This window comes from Pseudophryne corroboree, chromosome 6 (genome assembly GCF_028390025.1).
Source record: "Pseudophryne corroboree isolate aPseCor3 chromosome 6, aPseCor3.hap2, whole genome shotgun sequence".
NCBI classification, from domain to species: domain Eukaryota; kingdom Metazoa; phylum Chordata; class Amphibia; order Anura; family Myobatrachidae; genus Pseudophryne; species Pseudophryne corroboree.
In genome coordinates this window covers 116,203,518-116,223,304 of record NC_086449.1, presented here as the reverse complement: position 1 = coordinate 116,223,304, position 19,787 = coordinate 116,203,518, and the positions used below count along the sequence as shown (strand labels likewise).

The 19,787-nt window shown below is 47.8% G+C and overlaps 1 long non-coding RNA gene across 4 annotated transcripts in view; it reads left to right on the top strand.

Annotated features, from left to right (window-relative positions):
- Window positions 1-19,492, top strand: part of LOC134936608 (uncharacterized) — a 98,390-nt gene extending 78,898 nt beyond the window's left edge. Inside the window, exons 3-4 of one of the 4 annotated variants that reach the window (XR_010180527.1) lie at window positions 15,777-15,920; window positions 19,364-19,492. This is a non-coding gene — a long non-coding RNA (uncharacterized LOC134936608). The other 3 variants (XR_010180526.1, XR_010180524.1, XR_010180525.1) reach the window with 3 other exon arrangements.
- Window positions 19,493-19,787: the final 295 nt, after the last annotated feature.

The following is a 19,787-nucleotide window of genomic DNA, read 5'->3' as shown; positions in this document are numbered from 1 at the left end:
TATTGTAAGCGGGATGCTTTGTGGCATTTGTGTAGTAATGGCTTTCTTCTGGCGACTCGACCATGCAGCCCATTTTTCTTCAAATGCCTCCTTATTGTGCATCTTGAAACAACCACACCACTTTTTTTTCAGAGAGTCCTGTATTTCAGCTGAAGTTATTTGTGGATTTTTCTTTGCATCCCGAACAATTTTCCTGGCAGTTGTGGCTGAAATTTTTGTTGGTCTACCTGACCGTGATTTGTTTTCCACGGAATCCCTCATTTTCCACTTCTTTATTAGAGTTTGAACACTGCTGATTGGCATTCTCAATTGCTTGGATATCTTTTTATATCCCTTTCCTGTTTTATACAGTTCAATTACCTTTTCTCGCAGATCCTTTGACAATTCTTTTGCCTTCCCCATGACTCAGAATCCAGACACGTCAGTGCAGCACTGGATGAAAGATGCAATGGTCTTTCAGGAGTCCAGAAACTCACTGACCTTTTATACACACACACTGATTACAAGCAAACAGATCACAGGTGAGGATGGTTACCTTTAGTAGCCATTCAAACCCATTTGTGTCAACTTGTGTGCATGTTATCAGGCCAAAATCTCCAGGGTATGTAAACTTTTGATCAGGGTCATTTGGGTAGTTTCTGTTGTCATTATGATTTAAAAAGAGTAAACACAGTGAAAGAAAAGTGTGTGAGTTATCATTCATAGGGGTATATTTACTAAAATTCGTATTTTCCCGTTTGAGGTCAAAGTTCAATCACGAATTACATCGAAAGTGTAAAGTTGCAACTTTTGGAATTTAGTACGACTAATTTACTAAGCTGTCGTATTCTGCATTTTCGGATTTACCGATGTCTATGTCATTCTTTTTTTTTGGCAGTGTTTTACGTGAGTGACTTGTAAAACACTGCCGACTTTAATATAATGAATCTCGGCCGGATCTGAGAGATCCGTGCTGGGCTTCATTGTGCACCTTTTAAAAAATTAAAATCAGTGTTAAAATCCCAAAAAAAATTGCGTGGGGTCCCTCCTCCTAAGCCAAACCAGCCTCGGGCTCTTTGAGCCGGTCCTGGTTGAAAAAATATGGGGAAAAAATGTCAGAGGTTCCCCCATATTTAAGCAACCAGCACCGGGCTCTGCGCCTGGTCCTGGTTCCAAAAATACGGGGGACAAAAAGCGTAGGGGTCCCCCGTATTTCTGAAACCAGCACCGGGCTCCACTAGCCAGATACATAATGCCACAGCCGGGGGACACTTTTATGTAGGTCCCTGCGGCCCTGGCATTACATAACCAACTAGTCACCCCTGGCCGGGGTACCCTGGAGGAGTGGGGACCCCTTCAATCAAGGGGTCCCCCCCTCCAGCCACCCAAGGACCAGGGGTGAAGCCCGAGGCTGTCCCCCCCCATCCAAGGGCTGCGGATTGGAGGCTGATAGCCTTTTTGACAAAAAATGAATATTGTTTTTAGTAGCAGTACTACAAGTCCCAGCAAGCCTCCCCCGCAAGCTGGTACTTGGAGAACCACAAGTACCAGCATGCGGAGGAAAACCGGGCCCGCTGGTACCTGTAGTACTACTACTAAAAAAATACCCCAATAAAAACATAAGACACACACCTTGAAAGTAAAACTTTAATACATACATCCACACCTCCATATACACATACTTACCTATGTTCACACGAGGGTCGGTCCTCTTCTCCATGTAGAATCCATGGTGTACCTGTTGAAAAAATTATACTCACAAAATCCAGTGTAGAAGGCTCCTCTTTTAATCCATTTGTAATCCAGGTACTTGCAAAATAACAAAACGGACACCCGACCTCGCACTGAAAGGGGCCCCATGTTTTCACATGGGACCCCTTTCCCCAAATGCCAGAAACCCCCTCTGACTTATGTCTAAGAGGGTTCCATCAGCCAATCAGGGAGCGCCACATTGTGGCACCCTCCTGATTGGCTGTGTGCTCCTGTACTGTATGACAGGCAGCACACGGCAGTGTTACAATGTAGCGCCTATGCGCTCCATTGTAACCAATGGTGGGAACTTTGTGGTCAGCGGTTGACCGAAAGTAACCTCACCGCTGACCGCAAAGTTCCCACCATTGGTTATAATGGAGCGCATAGGCGCTACATTGTAACACTGCCGTGTGCTGCCTGTCATACAGTACAGGAGCACACAGCCAATCAGGAGGGTGCCACAACGTGGCGCTCCCTTATTGGCTGATGGAACCGTCTTAGACATAAGTCAGAGGGGGTTCCTGGCATTCGGGGAAAGGGGTCCCATGTGAAAACATGGGGCCCCTTTCAGTGCGAGGTCGGGTGTCCGTTTTGTTTTTTTGCAAAGTACCTGGATTACAAATGGATTACAAGAGGAGCCATCTACACTGGATTTTGTGAGTATAATTTTTTCAACAGGTACACCATGGATTCTACATGGAGAAGAGGACCGACCCTCGTGTGAACATAGGTAAGTATGTGTATATGGAGGTGTGGATGTATGCATTAAAGTTTTACTTTCAAGGTGTGTGTCTTATATTTTTATTGGGGTATTTTTTTAGTAGTAGTACTACAGGTACCAGCGGGCCCGGTTTTCCTCCGCATGCTGGTACTTGTGGTTCTCCAAGTACCAGCTTGCGGGGGAGGCTTGCTGGGACTTGTAGTACTGCTACTAAAAACAATATTCATTTTTTGTCAAAAAGGCTATCAGCCTCCCATCCGAAGCCATTGGATGGGGGGGACAGCCACGGGCTTCACCCCTGGCCCTTGGGTGGCTGGAGGGGGGGACCCCTTGATTGAAGGGGTCCCCACTCCTCCAGGGTACCCCGGCCAGGGGTGACTAGTTGGTTATGTAATGCCAGGGCCGCAGGTACCTAGATAAAAGTGTCCCCCGGCTGTGGCATTATGTATCTGGCTAGTGGAGCCCGGTGCTGGTTTCAGAAATACGGGGGACCCCTACGCTTTTTGTCCCCCGTATTTTTGGAACCAGGACCAGGCGCAGAGCCCGGTGCTGGTTGCTTAAATATGGGGGAACCCCTATCATTTTTTTCCCCATATTTTTTCAACCAGGGCCGACTCAAAGAGCCCGAGGCTGGTTTGGCTTAGGAGGGGGGACCCCACGCATTTTTTTTTTTTTAAACACTTTCCCATCCCCTTCCCACTGATAAACATGCACGGATCTCATGGATCCGTGCATGCCTATCCAAACACGGGGGGGAAAAGCAGGTCTGGTTTTTTTTAGCACTTTTTCACGAATTGTATTTCAGCACGGCAGTGTTTGGCTATTGTCGGCAGTGTTTGTGATTTGCACTTTTTAGTAAATTACCGATTTCTACCAAATTGCAGGCGTATTTGACCGATGGTGTATTGATTCGTGATTTTTTCCTAGGACTTCCAAAATATTACGAATGCCCTCATCACTGCCGTGATTTGAGTTTAGTAAATTCCCGAGATGACACTTTGAAGAAAAAACATCATCTCGGTCAAAATCGGGACCTTAGTAAATATACCCCATATTCTCTGTCAAATGGCCATAAAATCACAAATTCTGCAAGGGTATGTAAACTTATGAGCACAACTGTATCTCCTTTAAACTGGCAGTGATGACAGTCCTGAATCAGTGAATCTGTAAGGCAGTGCCTGGATGTTATTAGTGCAGCAAATTCTGTTGCACTCTACAATTGGAAACAACGTGATAAAACAAAACTGTGTAATAACAGTCATAGTGGTAGGAAGGGCCTGCTCGCAAACTTACAATCTATAGGAAAATAACCATTGATACACAAGCATTGGCGTCAGAACGGGGGTGGGGGGGCGGGCAGGGTGCAGCTTGAACCCCCAAACATGATGGAGGTGCTGGAGCGGGGGAGCGTTTACTTCCGCATACCCGTAAGCTGCTTCAACTTCAAAAGTATTGTGCTGCCACAGGCATGCTGCGGTGTCCCTTCTGTACTAGCCGGCTGTCTCTTTACTAGTGATGTATTACGGGGAGGAGGCGTGGCTGTGGCCCTGGAATGCCACGCCTCCTCCACGTAATGGATCACCAGCAGTGGTGCAAGTAGAAAAAATGTCTTACGGGTACTGGGTGCGCGCGCCGAAGGCGCGTGTGCAAAAAAATGGGTGTGGCCAAATGCCACATGGGGCGTGGTCAATGAAAATGGGGGCGTGATACACATATGGGGGAGGGGCAGATACACGTATGACCCCAATAGTGTCAGATACACGTTGCCCCACAGTGCCAGATATACATTGCCCCACAGTGCCAGATACACATAACCCCACAGTGCCAGATACACATTGCCCCACAGTGCCAGATACACAAATGTCCCCAGAGTGCCAGATACACAAATGTCCCCAGAGTGTCAGATACACATTGCCTCACAGTGCCAGATACACAAATGTCCCCAGAGTGTCAGATACACATTGCCTCACAGTGCCAGATACACATTGCCCCACAGTGCCAGAAGCACATTGCCCCACAGTGCCAGATACACATTGCCCCACAGTGCCAGATACACATTGCCGCACAGTGCCAGATACACAAATGTCCCCAGAGTGCCAGATACACATTGCCCCACCGTGCCAGATACACATTGCCCCACAGTGACAGATACAGAAATGCCCCCAGAGTGCCATACACTGCCTCACAGTGTCAAATACACATTGCCTCACAGTGCCAGATACACAAATGCCCCCACTGTGTCAGATATACATTGCCCCCCGTGCCAGATACAGAAATGCCCCTACAGTGCCAGATATGCCCCCAGTGCCAGATATCCCCAGTGCCAGGTATACATGCCCCCCTGTGCCAGATATCCCCCAGTGCCAGATATATATGCCCCCCTGTGCCAGATTTTCCCCCAGTGCCAGGTATACATGCCCCCCCAGTGCCAGATATCCCCCAGTGCCAGGTATAACATGCCCCCCCAGTGCCAGATATCCCCCAGTGCCAGGTATACATGCCCCCCTGTGCCAGATATCCCCCAGTGCCAGGTATATATGCCCCCCTGTGCCATATATGCCCCCAGTGCCAGGTATACATGCCCCCCTGTGCCAGATATCCCCCAGTGCCAGGTATATATACCCCCCCTGTGCCAGATATGCCCCCAGTGCCAGATATCCCCCAGTGCCAGGTATAACATGCCCCCCCAGTGCCAGATATCCCCCAGTGCCAGGTATAACATGCCCCCCTGTGACAGATATCCCCCAGTGCCAGGTATAACATGCCCCCCTGTGCCAGATATCACCCAGTGCCAGGTATACATGCCCCCCCAGTGCCAGGTATAACATGCCCCCCCCAGTGCCAGGTAAACATGCCCCCCTCCCCTACTCACCACTGCCGCTGCCGTCGCCGTCCTGTCTGTCATGTGAGGGAAGGAGAGCGCAGTCTCCGGCGGGTGTCTCAGTTTAATTAAGCGCCGATCCGTGAGCCAATCAGAGCTCGCGGGTGCAAGCTCTGATTGGCTCACGGATTGGCGCTGAAGTAAACTGAGACACCCACCGGAGACTGAGGGGAAGGAGAGGCGCAAGCTGCGCTCTCCTTCCCTCACATCAGCGGCGGGGACGGCGGGTGCGGCGGGGACGGCGGGTGCGGCGGGTGCGGCGTGGAGCAGGGGAGGGAGGGAGGGAGGGAAGGAAGAGGAGCGGCGGCCCGTCGGTGTGGGTACGGCGTACCCACAGCTAAATTCTTACGGGTACGCCGTACCCACCCGTACCCGCCCACTTGCACCACTGATCACCAGTGAAGAGATAGCCAGGTAGTACAGAAGAGGGGACACCACACCCTGCCTGCAGTAGGGTGCCAAAATGAAATTCAGACTTGCGCCCCCCCCCCCAGCATGAAATTATTCTGGCACCCCCGTACACAAGGCTAGGTGCTATGTATTGCATAAGAGTCCTCCAGATTGTAAAGGTGCTTGGAACCTAGACCAGTGGTTTCCAAACTTTTTTGAATCACGGCGCCCTAGAATATCAGAATTTTTTTCACGGCACCCCTAAGCCAAAAATTTCTTACTGAGAAATTTAGAAAGAAATATTACATTAAGTAGATTGCGTTTATATGTCATCCTTAGGCTCAGTTGTGTGGTGAGGGACAAGATTTGCTTCTGTTTGGCCACATATTTTCTGACTGGCAGCCACCAGCACTGGTTTTGCCTATTATATTTACCATGAATAATTTGAATTGGTCCTGGACCACCAACCTAGGGCACCCCTGCAAGTGTCCCGAGGCACCCCAGGGAGCCACGGCACACAGTTTGGGAACCTCTGACCTAGACTATGATATGGTCACACAGCAATGTTAGATCATGCAAACCCAGCATGTGGCATGCCACAGGTTGCCTACCCCTGAGCTAGATAATGTTCTATTGTTCAAAGTTAGGACTAACCTAGATTGGAACAAATGCCTCCATCCTGACCGCTTCACTAGGGTTCAGGAAGGATTAGGGATATCTGCCTGCTCTTCCTGGGGGGTACTCAACTTCCAGGAGAGTAGGCAAGTATGCCTTGTAGATTCTGGAATTTTCCCCATGTCAATTGAAAAAGAATACCTACTAGATGTAGAGATGTACACTGATACCCGTGTTTTGGTTTTGGATCTGGATTCATAACCTTGGTTTTGGTTCTAGGTTTGCAAATCCGCCCTCACATATTTTGGTTTTGGCTACTTTTGTGGCTAAAGTGCTTGGTTTGTTTGGGCCCCACAAAACATGCTACCGATGGGCTTAAGGCATCTAACTGTTGTTTTGTTAATGATCTCTTCTCTACAGTGGGAGGTTGTCATCATTATCCTCACACAATATAAACTCATCCCCACTGGAGTCCACCATTACAGAAGTCTCTGTATTTTTACGAAATTAGTGGGATAGGTCTTCCTCATGAAATTTGTAGTTCATTTTAAGGCGGTAGCCTCCTACGCCGATCACGCACAAGGTTCTCAACTGTGCTGAAAACTCTTTCCTAGTACACACTGGATGGTCGGCAGCTTAAGTACACCAAAGCGATTTTGTACAAAGGTTTCCAAACTGCCTTTTTATTTTCCTCCTAGTAGTCAACATGCTTATTTGTACACTGCCATTAAAATAATCCTCCACCATTCTATGGATGGTTACCATATCAGATTGAGTCATGGTAGAGGTATCCCTAATGTTGGGCAATTATTTTAGACCTGTACAGATGTCAATATGTTGCATCACTCTGGTGCAATGAGTTGACACATCCTCATCACCAGTGAGTCTTTTGGTAAAGGTCATTTTTTCCTGGCAGCAGCAGTTGCAGAAGAAACTGAAGGAGGAGATGTCATTGGGGGTCATTCTGACCTGATCGCACGCTGCCATTCATCGTAGCGCAGCGATCAGGTCAGAAGTGCACCGGCGCATGGCTGTCATTGCCTAGCAATCGCCTCTGCCTGATTGACAGGCAGAGGCGGTCGCTGAATGGGAGGGGGCAGCATGGCAGCGTTTGACCGCCATTTTGTAAGCGTGGTCCGGCCAATGCAGGCATTTCCGGACCATGCGGGGGGGGGGGGCGGGCCACAGCGGCTGCGTGACATCACAAAGCTACTGCCAGCCGGGCAGCAACGAGTAGCTCCCAGCCAGCATACAAAAGCTGCGCTGGCCGGGAGCTACTCCTGAAGTGCAAAAGCATTGCCACTGTGCAATGCTTTTGTACATCTGGGGGGGGCAGCTTTACATGTGTGGCGGACTAGCCCTGTGCTGGTAGCCCCCCCCTCCCCGCATGTCAGTGTGCCTGATTTTAGCCCTGCAAAATTTTGCAGGGCTACGATCAGTCATGAATTAGGCCCATTGTGTCATATGCCACTTCAGCTGCCAACTTGCTAACAAGGAGCTCATTGCATCTTAAGATCTGTGTCCGTTGGAAAGAAAGACATTGCGTACAATTAAAACCTAGGATCAAGTATGATCAACAAAATGTAGTGATCTGATTTCAAGATGTTGGCAACCCTTTGTTCCTGGTGAAGCGGATACAGAATTTGATCTACAGATCCAACATACCATGCAGAATTACTTTGTTTTACCTCCTCCTTCAGTTTCTAAAGCTGCCTTTCCATTATTCTAATTAAGGGAATCATCTGACTCAAGCTGGCAGTGTCTGAACTCACTTCATAAGTTACTACTTTGTTTTACCTCCTCCTTCAGTTTCTAAAGCTGCCTTTCCATTATTCTAATTAAGGGAATCATCTGACTCAAGCTGGCAGTGTCTGAACTCACTTCATAAGTTACTACTTTGAAAAGTTTCAGTACCTTGCATAAAACAGAAAGTATTCTCCACTGTACGGGACATTTCCCCTCCTCTCCCTTTGTCATGGGGGTTTATTTACTTATATTCGTGTTTGAGTCGGTTTTTTATCGGGTGCATTTTCATGCAACTTTTTGAATCTATCTACAGTAATTTACTAAGCTGCCGAGTTTTCTAGTTTCGTATTTTCCGATGTCGATGTGATTCGTATTGTCGGGTAGTGTTTTACGGGAGTGATTAGTAAAACACTGACGGACATAACACAATGAATCCCGGACGGATCTGTGAGATCCGTGCAGGGCTTCATTGTGTGCATTATGACAAGTGATGAAAGGGTTAAAAATGTTTTTAAAAAATTTGCTTGAGGTCTCCCCTCCTATGCGTAACCAGCCTCGGGCTCTTTGAGCCGGTTCTGGTTGTAAAAATACAGGGGGGGAAAATGCATAGGGTTCCCCCATATTTAAACAACCAGCACCAAGCTCTGCGCCTGGTCCTGGTGCCAAAAATACAGGGGACAAAAGACGTAGGGGTCCTCTGCATTTTTAACACCAGCACCGGGCTCCACTAGTCAGAGAGAAAATGCCACAGCCGGGGGACACTTTTATAATGGTCCCTGTGGCCCTGGCATTACATCCCCAACTAGTCACCCCTGGCCGGGGCACCCTGGAGGAGTAGGGACCCCTTAAATCAAGGGGTCCCCCCCTCCAGCCACCCAAGGACCAGGGGTGAAGCCCGAGGCTGTCCCCCCCATCCGTGGGCGGTGGATGGGAGGCTGATAGCCTTTTGTGTAAAAAAAGAATATTGTTTTTTGTAGCAGAACTACAAGTCCCAGCAAGCCTCCCCCACAAGCTGGTACTTGGGGAACCACACGTACCAGCATGCGGGGGGGAAACGGGCCCGCTGGTACCTGTAGTTCTACTACAAAAAATACCCAAAAAAAAGCACTACACAGACACCGTGAAAGTATAACTTTAATGTACATACATGCACACCTACATACATACATACATACTTACCTATGTTGACACGGAGCCCCTCAGTCCTTTTCTCCAGTAGAATCCATGGGATACCTGTAAATAAAATATATACTTGCAAGCAATCATGTTTCGATCAGTCCTTCTTTCTCCTTGTAATCCATGTACTTGTTAAAATAATAAAACGAAATTCCCGAACCACGAACTGAAAGGGGTCCCATGTTTACACATGGAACCCCTTTCCCTGACTGGCAGGACCCCCCGTGACCCCTATCAAAGAGGGTCCCGCCAGCAAATCAGGGAGCGCCACGTCATGGCACTCTCCTGATTGACAGGGCAGGAGCGCACTGGTTACAATGTAGCATAGCGGCACTCCATTATAACCAATGGTGGGAACTTTGCGGTCTGCGGTTAACCGCGAGTTAAATGGGGTGACCCAAAAGAGTGACCCCAATTAACTTGCGGTTAACCGCAGACCGCAAAGTTCCCACCATTGGTTATAATGGAGCGCCGCTACGCTACATTGTAACCAGTGCGCTCCTCATGATTGACAGGGCAGGAGCGCACAGCCAATCAGGAGAGTGCCATGACGTGGCGCACCCTAATTGGCTGGCGTGACCCTCTTTGACTTGTGGTTCTCCAAGTACCAGCTTGCGGGGGAGGCTTGCTAGGACTTGAAGTTCTGCTACAAAAAAACACCTAAACAGACCCTTTCCCACAGATAACCATGCACGGATCTGACTGATCCGTGCATGATTATCCAAACTCGCCAGGAAAATGCAGGTCTATTTTTTTGATACTTTTTTTAACGATTCGCAAAAAAATACACCAGCAATTGAGCATTCAGAGACAAATACCCAAAAACGAATGAATAGTAAATTCCCGTGTTGTATGAACAAACAGCCGTGTTTGACCGATGGTCTATTCATTCGTATTTCTGATCTCTGCCATGAAAACCATTACGAATAGCCCCAACACTGCCGAGATTTGTGCTTAGTAAATTCCCGTGTTGTATGAACAAACAGCCGTGTTTGACCAATGGTCTATTCCTTCGTATTTCTGATCTCTGCCATGACAACCATTACGAATAGCCCCAACACTGCCGAGATTTGTGCTTAGTAAATTCCCGTGTTGCCACTTAGAAGAAAAAAAAGAAGAATCGGAACTTTAGTAAATAAACCCCATGGTTTGTTGTGTACATTTGGATAGCTTGCTGCTGTTCCTCCATTGGCGAAAGTAGATAAGGTGTGGAATTCCACCTTGTTACTAAAGGCCCGTACACACTGGTCGATATATCGGCTGTTCTCTTGAACGGCCGATATATCGCGGGACCGTCGGCCAGTGTGTACGGCCGATACGTCTGTGAACTCCGTCGTTCACAGACGTATCGCGTCGGCCCCGCAGCACAGCCAACGGCCAATATATCTACCGATATATTGGCTCATCGCTGTGTGTGTACGGGCGGTCGGCCGACCGCCCGTACACATGCTGCGGCAGCCGGCGGTGATTGACAGCTGAACTGGGCAGGCGTGTGTACACGCCCGCCCAGTTCATGACGTCAGTCCCCGACGGATCGGGCAGTGTGTATGCTGAACACACTGCTCGATCCGTCCATAGATAGTGGCGTAAGTTCGTCCTAGACGCCCGGAGGCAATATAAATACAGGTGCCCCCCTATATAGAGGCAAAAAAATAAAATTATATATATATATATATATATATATATACACATACACACACACCACACCAATATTGATCCTGCAGGCTATATATATATAGGCAGAATGAGGGGTCATTGTATATATGAGGCGGGATGAGGCAGAATGGGGGTCATTGTATATATGACAAAAATGCAGATTCATTAAACGGGCATTGAAACGTTGCACTACTTCAATTGGTGTCAGTGTGCAAATCATTGGAGTGCCGCACCACCTCTATTTTGCTAAACTACTTTGCTGTGAGGGCACCCAATGTATTAGTCTATTATGTGGCTGTGCCAGACCCCTACCTCTATCTATATATACAAACATACATACAGTATACTGGCAGTGCACTTATACAGGGAGAAAGGGAGCATAGATGGATACCTTGTGTAGTGAAAGAAGGCTCTACTCTCCTCCCCAATTACCGGAGGCAGAGTGCAATTAGGAAGTGGAATACAAGGCAAGCGTGGTACCAGCTCTTAAACTCCGCCTCGCACGTGTGTCCATCCATCCCGTCCCCCCCTTCCCCACAGCAGCGGGGCAACGGTAGCAGCAGCTCCTCTCCTACCTCCCACAGCAGGCGCTCACCAGCGTACTCTCCTGGGGTTTGCGCTGTGGTGGCGGCTTACAGGAATGAGTCAGTTCAGTGACGTAACTAGAAATTTTTCTCCCCCAAGCCAAAAAATTATTTGCCCCCCCCCCCCCCCTCCATAATTGGCAGTATAGAGTGTGTGGCTTCGTTGGGATGGCTTACCATAAAGGGGCGTGACATTGCAGGAAAAGACTGCGTTATACCCCAGTTTTCCAACCTGCACGCCCAGACGGGAAAGAAAAATAATCCTGATTCATGCCCCTTACATTATTTGTAATTTTTCCTCCTTATAGTAATGCCCAGTATACATTATGCCACATACTGCAGTGGCCCTTAGACATTATGCCACACACAATAATGCACATGACACAATATGCACACACCATAATGCCCACGACACATTATGCCACACACCGTAATGCCCCCGACACATTATGACAGGAATCGCAATGCCCGTTATACATTATGCTACACACTGCAATGCCCCTGATACATTATACCACACACCGTAATGCCTGTGACACATTATGACAGGAATCACAATGCCCATTATACATTATGCTACACACTGCAATGCCCTTGATACATTATAGCACATACAATGTCTTTGACACAGTATAACACACACCACAATGAGCCTGAGACATTATACCACATATCACAATGCCCGCGATATAGTATACCATACACCGTAATGCCCGACACATTATGACACACACCGCAATGTCCGTGATACATTATGCCACACACCGTAATGCCCATTACACATTAAGTTCTACAGTAAGGCTTCTAATTACTTTTAAATTACCTGCTCGTTGCCAGGGGTTTCATGCTCTTGGTTCCATGCACGGTGCCAGGGGTTTTCATGCTCAGGGTGTCATGCTCGTTGCCAGGGGTTTCATGCACTGGGTGTCATGCTCGTTGCCAGCGGTTCCATGCACGGTGCCAGGGGATTTCATGCTCAGGGTGTCATGCTCGTTGCCAGGGGGTTCATGCACTGGGTGTCATGCTCGTTGCTAGGGGGTAGTGCTTGTTGCTAGGGCCGTGCTCCCAGTGCCACATATGCCCCCAGTGCCAGATATTCCCCCAGTGTCAGGTATATGCCTCCAGTGCCAGGTACATGCCCCCAGTGCCAAATATACCCCCCCCCCCAGTGCCACATATGCCCCCTCAGTGCCTGCTCCCCCCAGTGCCAAATATTCCACCACAGTGCCTACTCCCCCACAGTGCCAGCTATATGCCCCCAGTGCCTGATATTCCTCCACAGTGCCAGGCATATGCCCCCAGTGCCAGATATTCCCCCCACAGGGCCAGGTATATGCCCCCAGTGCCAGATCTTCCCCCACAGTGCCAGGTGTATGCCCCCAGTGCCAGATATTCCCCCACAGGACCAGGTATATGCCCCCAGTGCCAGATCTTCCCCCCACAGTGCCAGGTATATGCCCCCAGTGCCAGATATTCCCCCACAGGGCCAGGTATATGCACCCAGTGCCAGGTATATGCCCCCAGTGCCAGATATTCCCCCACAGGGCCAGGTATATGCCCCCAGTGTCAGATCTTCCCCCACAGTGCCAGGTATATGCCACCAGTGCCAAATATATCCCTCTCCCCAGTGCCACATATGCCCCCCACCCCAGTGCCAGGTATATGCCCCCCAGTGCCAGGTATATGCCCCCCAGTGCCAGGTCTTCCCCCACAGTGCCAGGTATATGCCCCCCAGTGCCAGGTGTATGCCCCCCAGTGCCAGGTCTTCACCCCCAGTGCCAGGTATATGCCCCCCAGTGCCAGGTATATGCCCCCCAGTGCCAGGTCTTCCCCCACAGTGCCATGTATATGCCCCCCCAGTGCCAGGTATATGCCCCCCAGTGCCAGGTCTCCCCCCCCCTCCCTCCCTCGTGCCAGGTATATGCCCCCAGTGCCAGGTATATGCCCCCAGTGCCTGCCCCCCCTTGTGTTGGAGGGACACGGAGCGCATAGAGCGTCTCTCCTGTGTCCCTCCCTGGCTCTCTCCCCCGGCTGGTCTAATACAGGAAGTGCCGGTTCGTGAGCCAATCAGAGCTCACGAACGGCACTTCCTGTATTAGACCGCCGGGGGAGAGAGCCAGGGAGGGACACAGGAGAGACGCTCTATGCGCTCCGTGTCCCTCCAACACAGCAGGGAGGGAGACCGCAGATTGACATGCGGACGCTCGTCCGCGTGTCAATCTGTGTAAAGTCAGTGGGCGCTGCGAGGCGCCCTCTTCAGGTTAGGAGCCCGGCGGCAGCCGACTCCGCTGCCTCCGGGACTTCCGCCCCTGTCCATAGATATATCTGCAGATCAATTGATCTGCAGATATATCTATTAGTGTGTACCCACCTTAACTCTTGCTTCAGTTGGTGGCATGGCAGATTGGATTGTTCTTGCAGATGCTGCACTCTTCTACATACTGTTGCTGAAGGAATGCCAAGAATGTTCCGACTTTTTTTGGGCCACAGACATAATCTCCTGCATGCACTTTTCATTTAAAAAAAAAAAATACTGTACCACCAAGTTAATTGTGTGTTTTCACTATATTACTAGCATTATCAGAAATGACAAATCCTGAGGAGGGTCCTAGCAGGGTAAACCATTTTGCTATGACATCCCATACCTTTTCTAACAGGTTGACACTGATATGCCTCCATTGTGAAGCCGGTGATAGAGAGAGTAGCCTGCCCGTGAATGAGCTGGTGTTTTGTGTTACATACTGCTGCTGCTGAAGGTGATACACCCACCCAGTGATGTAATCTTTAGTTTGACCAATACCGCTTGCACATATCTGTTGTAAAGTGGACAGTGTAGGCCATAGGTATTCAACCTGTGGCCCTCCAGCTGCCTAGCTCCTCCCCCTGATGTCAGAGGTCCTTTCTCCAACTTGATTCTAGCATCTACCATCCTCTTTCCCATCAGTGCCACTGCTCACTTTCATATATTTATCTTTAGTACATTCTCCATCCGTGCCTCTGTCCCCTCTTTCTGTGTCTCTGAAGCCCCCCACCTCGTGCCTCTGCTCCCTATGCCATCTGTACCTCTGCCACCATGTTCATTAGTCCCTTTGCCCCCCCTCATGTGTGACTCTGGCCCTTTCCCCCTATTAATATGAGAGTAGTTTTTATTTTGTTTCCAGTAAAGCAATTCAAACTTATTGATTTTATTCCAAATTATTAGTTAAAGGGTTTATACTTGTGTAACATCCGGTGAGGAACTGTCAACCAGAAAAAGTTTCTGTACAGAAATATAAATGTAGAAGATATTGTTTGGGACCCACATTCACATTCACTCTTCATTAAAAGCTGGTTAAGAGGCGACGCTAGTTAAGAAGCGATAGTGAATTGACGCTAGTTAAGAAGCGATAATGAGGTTTAGGATATGAGGCTGTTGGAATCGTAGCCCAGTTGAAACCGATTAGCCAGGTGCAGGGGACATAGCCTAGTTAAATTGTCTCTCAAATAAAGGAAAAATTTGCAGGTTAAGAGGCGATAGTGCTGGTTAAGAGACACTAGTTCCGGAACAAAGCAGACCTTAAAGGGTCTGCCAAGTTCATACAGTTTCACCAATCGCAGGGTACAAGGAGAACAAGTGTCCTTGTGCTGTACGATTGGTCTGCACGGCCGTAGGTGAGACACGGCCATGATTGAGATTACATTTCCCTCGTAGCGTGCACTGTTCGCTTAGTTGTCGGATTATCTGTGCCTACTGAGGAAGAAGTCTTTGGGGGTCCTCGGAAAATCGCCCACCGGGCTCTGCTGACAGGGAACATCTTATCTCATCACAATGGGAAATAGAGGTTCACGCAGGGAGACCGTACTACGTAGGAATCAGGAGCAAGACAGACCCAAAGGGTTTGCCGGGTTCATCATGGAGATAAAATATGGAGAGTACGCAGTTTCTCACATGGGGGAATGGGTTAAAATGACCGCTGAGAGTAAAGTAGAATTTCCGAGTGTTGGCAGTTTCGATCCGGACATTTTACACGCTGTTAGAGATAAGGTATGCCTGCTCTCATCACGCAAAGCAAAAATAAGGCATAATGATTGTCTCAACTTGTGGCAACAGGAAGGTCGGGAACAGGGGGAAAATAGTTGTTTAGCCAATGCAAGTGCAATTAGCCTGGTAAATGCAACTGCACTACCCCCTCCATATGCACATGAAGGGGCAGTTACCGTCAAGGGGGAAACTAAGAAAGTGTCTGACAAAATTGTGAAGCCGTCTAACTTATACCCTGTGTTAACTCCTCTTAAGGAATCCATAAGTGATGATGAAATGACCCTGACCTCAGCCGCCTCCTATGCGATAAATCTAAATGAAGGGCAGAGCCAGGTAGCCAGAGGGGGTGCTGCTTCCCAAGTGGTGGAGATGGCTGACATCAGCGACACAGCAGGAGAGGTAGGTATGTATGGTGCACTACACAGCACAGAGGCAATAGTACCCAATATCGTGTCTGAGAGCTTGGAAGTCGCACGGACGTACCCCCTGCGCACCCTAGACATCCCCTATGGGAAGGCAGACAGAGAAGGGGCGATACCGGTAAGGCAAGTGAATATGTACTGTCCCTGGACTAGGTCTGAACTGCGGTCCATTATTTTAGAATTCCCAGATCCCAAGAAAGATCTGATTGCATGTCACAAATTTATAAAGGATCTGCGTAACGCACACGAACCCACCAATAAAGATTGGCGGGTCGTGTTAAGGGCTTGTCTTCCATCCCATAGTGACATCCCGAAATTCATTCGGGATTGTAAAGTGGGGGAAGGCAAGTCCTTAAGCGATGCAGATAACCAGGAAAATATACGTTTAATCAATCTGCAACAGGGTGTATATTTTCCGACGACAATCAAATATAGCAAGATATTCACAATCAAGCAGAAAGATAGTGAATCGGCAAGCGAATATTTCAACAGGGCCTTACAATCCATATCCAAGCACAGGTATCACCAACCTCAAAGACAGCACACATCATAGGGAGATTGTTGTCTCTGTGCTGATGGATGGGCTTAAATAAACCTTGAGAGTCAGAGTGCAGACTTCCTTTCCTAACTGGAGGGGCATGACAGTAGACGCCTTAAGGGAATCTGCCATTGACCACGATAAGAACATTCACAAATGCAGGGAGATATAGTCAGACAAGTTAATGACTGTCAGCATCCAGGCTTTTAGTAGTGCTCCAGCCAAACCACAGCTGCGCATGCAAAACACCACATTCAGGGAGCCCAAAAGAAAACCTATTGTATGCTATAATTGCAATAAAGAGGGTCACATATCTAGAAAATGACAGTGACAGGGAATACTAGGAGATACAGCACACATAGTAGGGACTGGGAGGAGTCAGATGGGTCCCAGCACATGCCCCCACCTCACTTTCTAGCTGACACTATTTCACGGGTGGGTCAGACACACCAATAGGAGGCGGGTCACACCTGTATCCTGCAGCCGGTTAGGCTGACTCGACACCTTAGAGACGAACCTCAGGTACAGGTCAGCATAGCCGGCATGGAGCAAACCTTTCTGGTAGATACAGTGGCGGCCAGGTCTGTTCTAAACTCTCCCCTTAGCTTTGATTATACGGGTAACACGATAGAAACATAGGTAAGTACAAAGAAATGACTGGGAGAACTATTTCGGCAATAGGGGTAACGGAAACTGTGCAAAATTACCCTTTAACTAAGCAAGCAGAGGTTACTATTGGTCTGCGACAACCAAACACTTTTTTTCTCCTGGCTGCAGCAGCCCCTACTAACTTACTGGGAAGAAATTTGCTTTGCAAAATGGGATGTGTGATTTATTGTACCCCTGATGGTGTATTTTTTTTGACACCCCAGGATACTTCGCTCAGGAAGTACAGAACATGTTGGACACTCCCCAAAGACTAATGTTGCATTCTCCCATCTAGATTCACATCCATCTCAAGTAGATGAAATTATCTCGCAAATACCGGGTTCCCTTTGGACCAAAGATGGACAGGACGCTGGATTAATGGCTAATGTAGCACCCATAGTAATCCAATTAAAAGACTGTAGGACAGCTCCAAGAATACTACAGTACCCCCTGAAGCCAGAAGTGGAATCAGGGGTTTATCCTGCAATCGAAAGGCTGCTCGAACCGGGAAATCTAATCAGAACTTCCAGCACAGATATTGTCCCATCTTTCCAGTAAAGAAAAGTGGGGGGAGGGGCTCCAGGCTAGTGCAGGGTTTAATAAGGGCAAACAAATTAGTGGAGAGCCAATTCCCTGTAGTGCCTAATCCAGCTGTCATCCTGATGCAAATTCCTCCTCACTCTACCCACTTTACTGTAATTGACCTTTGTTCCGTTTTTTTTTTTCTATCCTACTTCACCCTGACAGCCAGTATCTGTTTGCCTTTTCCTATAGAGGTGTACAGTATACCTGGACCCGCTTTTGAACACCCAGAGATTGCAAAATTTGTGTTCCCCACATGAAAAGATGGTCTGGAAGGTGAAGGGATATGGTCAAGAGTCGTCCGGACTCTGGAGAGATGGGCAAGGTAAGCCAGTGGCTCCCAAAGCATATCTCCCCAGCCTAGATGAAGCAGCACACGGTCTGACTCACCTGGGCAAGGAAGGAATATGCAGACTAGTGGGAGCCTATTGGAGTGCACCAGCACTCTCTTCTCAGGTGAGCAGGAAAGCCATGTCATGTCTTACTTACCTAGGGAAGAACATTGGTAAGGCAGTACCAACAGAGCCATCCCATATCCCTTCTGCAGACGGTCCTTTTCAGGTAATAAAAAATTGACTTTATACAGCTACCACCCTGCAGAAGTTTGAAATATGTGTTAGTTTGTATTGATATTGGGTAGAGGCATTCCCAGCTGCCTCTAACACCGCTGTCTTCACTACCAAGAACATAGTGCAAGAATTTGTATGTAGATATGGTATCCCTAGGATTATTGAAAGTCATAGGAGTAACCCACTTCACGGGGGAGGTCTTTCAGGCCATGAGCAAACTGCTGGGGATTGATAGCTAGTGCAATGGTGGAGAGAGTGAATAGTACTAGCAAGTGCAAATTGAGCAAAGTGATGACTGGAACTGGACTACTGTGGCCAGAGGCGCTGCCACTGGTGTTGTATAGCATCAGGACCACTCCCAGGGCTACTCTCAATTTATCACCTTTTGAAATTCTTTTTGTGAGGCAACCCATGTGATGATAGATCCTCAGGACAAGTTAAAATGCAACAACGAGGTGACAGTTCAATACCTCATAAAAATGAATAAGCACTTGAGAGAACAGCAAAAGAATTTAAAACTGTTGATTCCAGATATGCCAAATTCAAACTGCCAGGATATCGAACCAGGGTGTGGTGATTCGAAATGTTTTTATGCTCAGGTTGTTTGATAGACCATTGGAAAGGATCGTAACAAGTTTTGTTAACCAGCACCACTTCATTGAAAGTAGCAGAGAGATAGACTTGGGTCCATTCGTCTCATTAGGAGAAGAGAGAGAGAGATTCGAAATGCCCTATGGTGGTGCACACATATAAGTGTTAAAATATAACTTTTATTATAATATATAGTAAAACCAGCGAATATTAAAAGGAAAGTAGAATAGTGTAAATAGAAGGGAAATCGTGATTAAAATAAGAATTCTGCGCACTAGACGTCACTGGATTGGCTCGTATGATGATATTATTGTGTATTAAAGTTTGAGGATAATCAAGAGTGTCCTTTTATTCGTATACTATAAGTATAAAGTTTCTGTATGGTCGTCCGTTATCTATATCTCATATTCACGCTGTTATTCTTCTAGCCATTAATGGAACTCATAAAAATCGAAACAATAACAAACGTATTAATTTTCTTATCCTTCCCAGGACTTTCAATATCAGATCGTTTGAAAAAACAGGATTACAAATGCCGCTTTATATAGTAACTTTGCCCAATAAATCACTTGATGTGTGTTGTGCTCTTTATTAATGCCCTCAATAAATTGATCAAACAAATTGTGTGTGAGTGTCGATCTTTAAGGATATGTATTATATTCTCATATTTCACTATATTTCAAAATATGTGTCTCGGCTGGTACTGTACTGCTTGGTCTTAGTAACACATTTATGCACTTCTGAACATATACTGTAGATAGTATTGTATCCACTGGGGGAGAAACATTAGAACACATGGATACTAATGTATCCACTAGGGGAGAAACAGCAGATATCAATTGAGCACATCTGGGACATCATGTCTCGCTCCATCCACCAACGCCACGTTGCACCACAGACTGTCCAGGAGTTGACG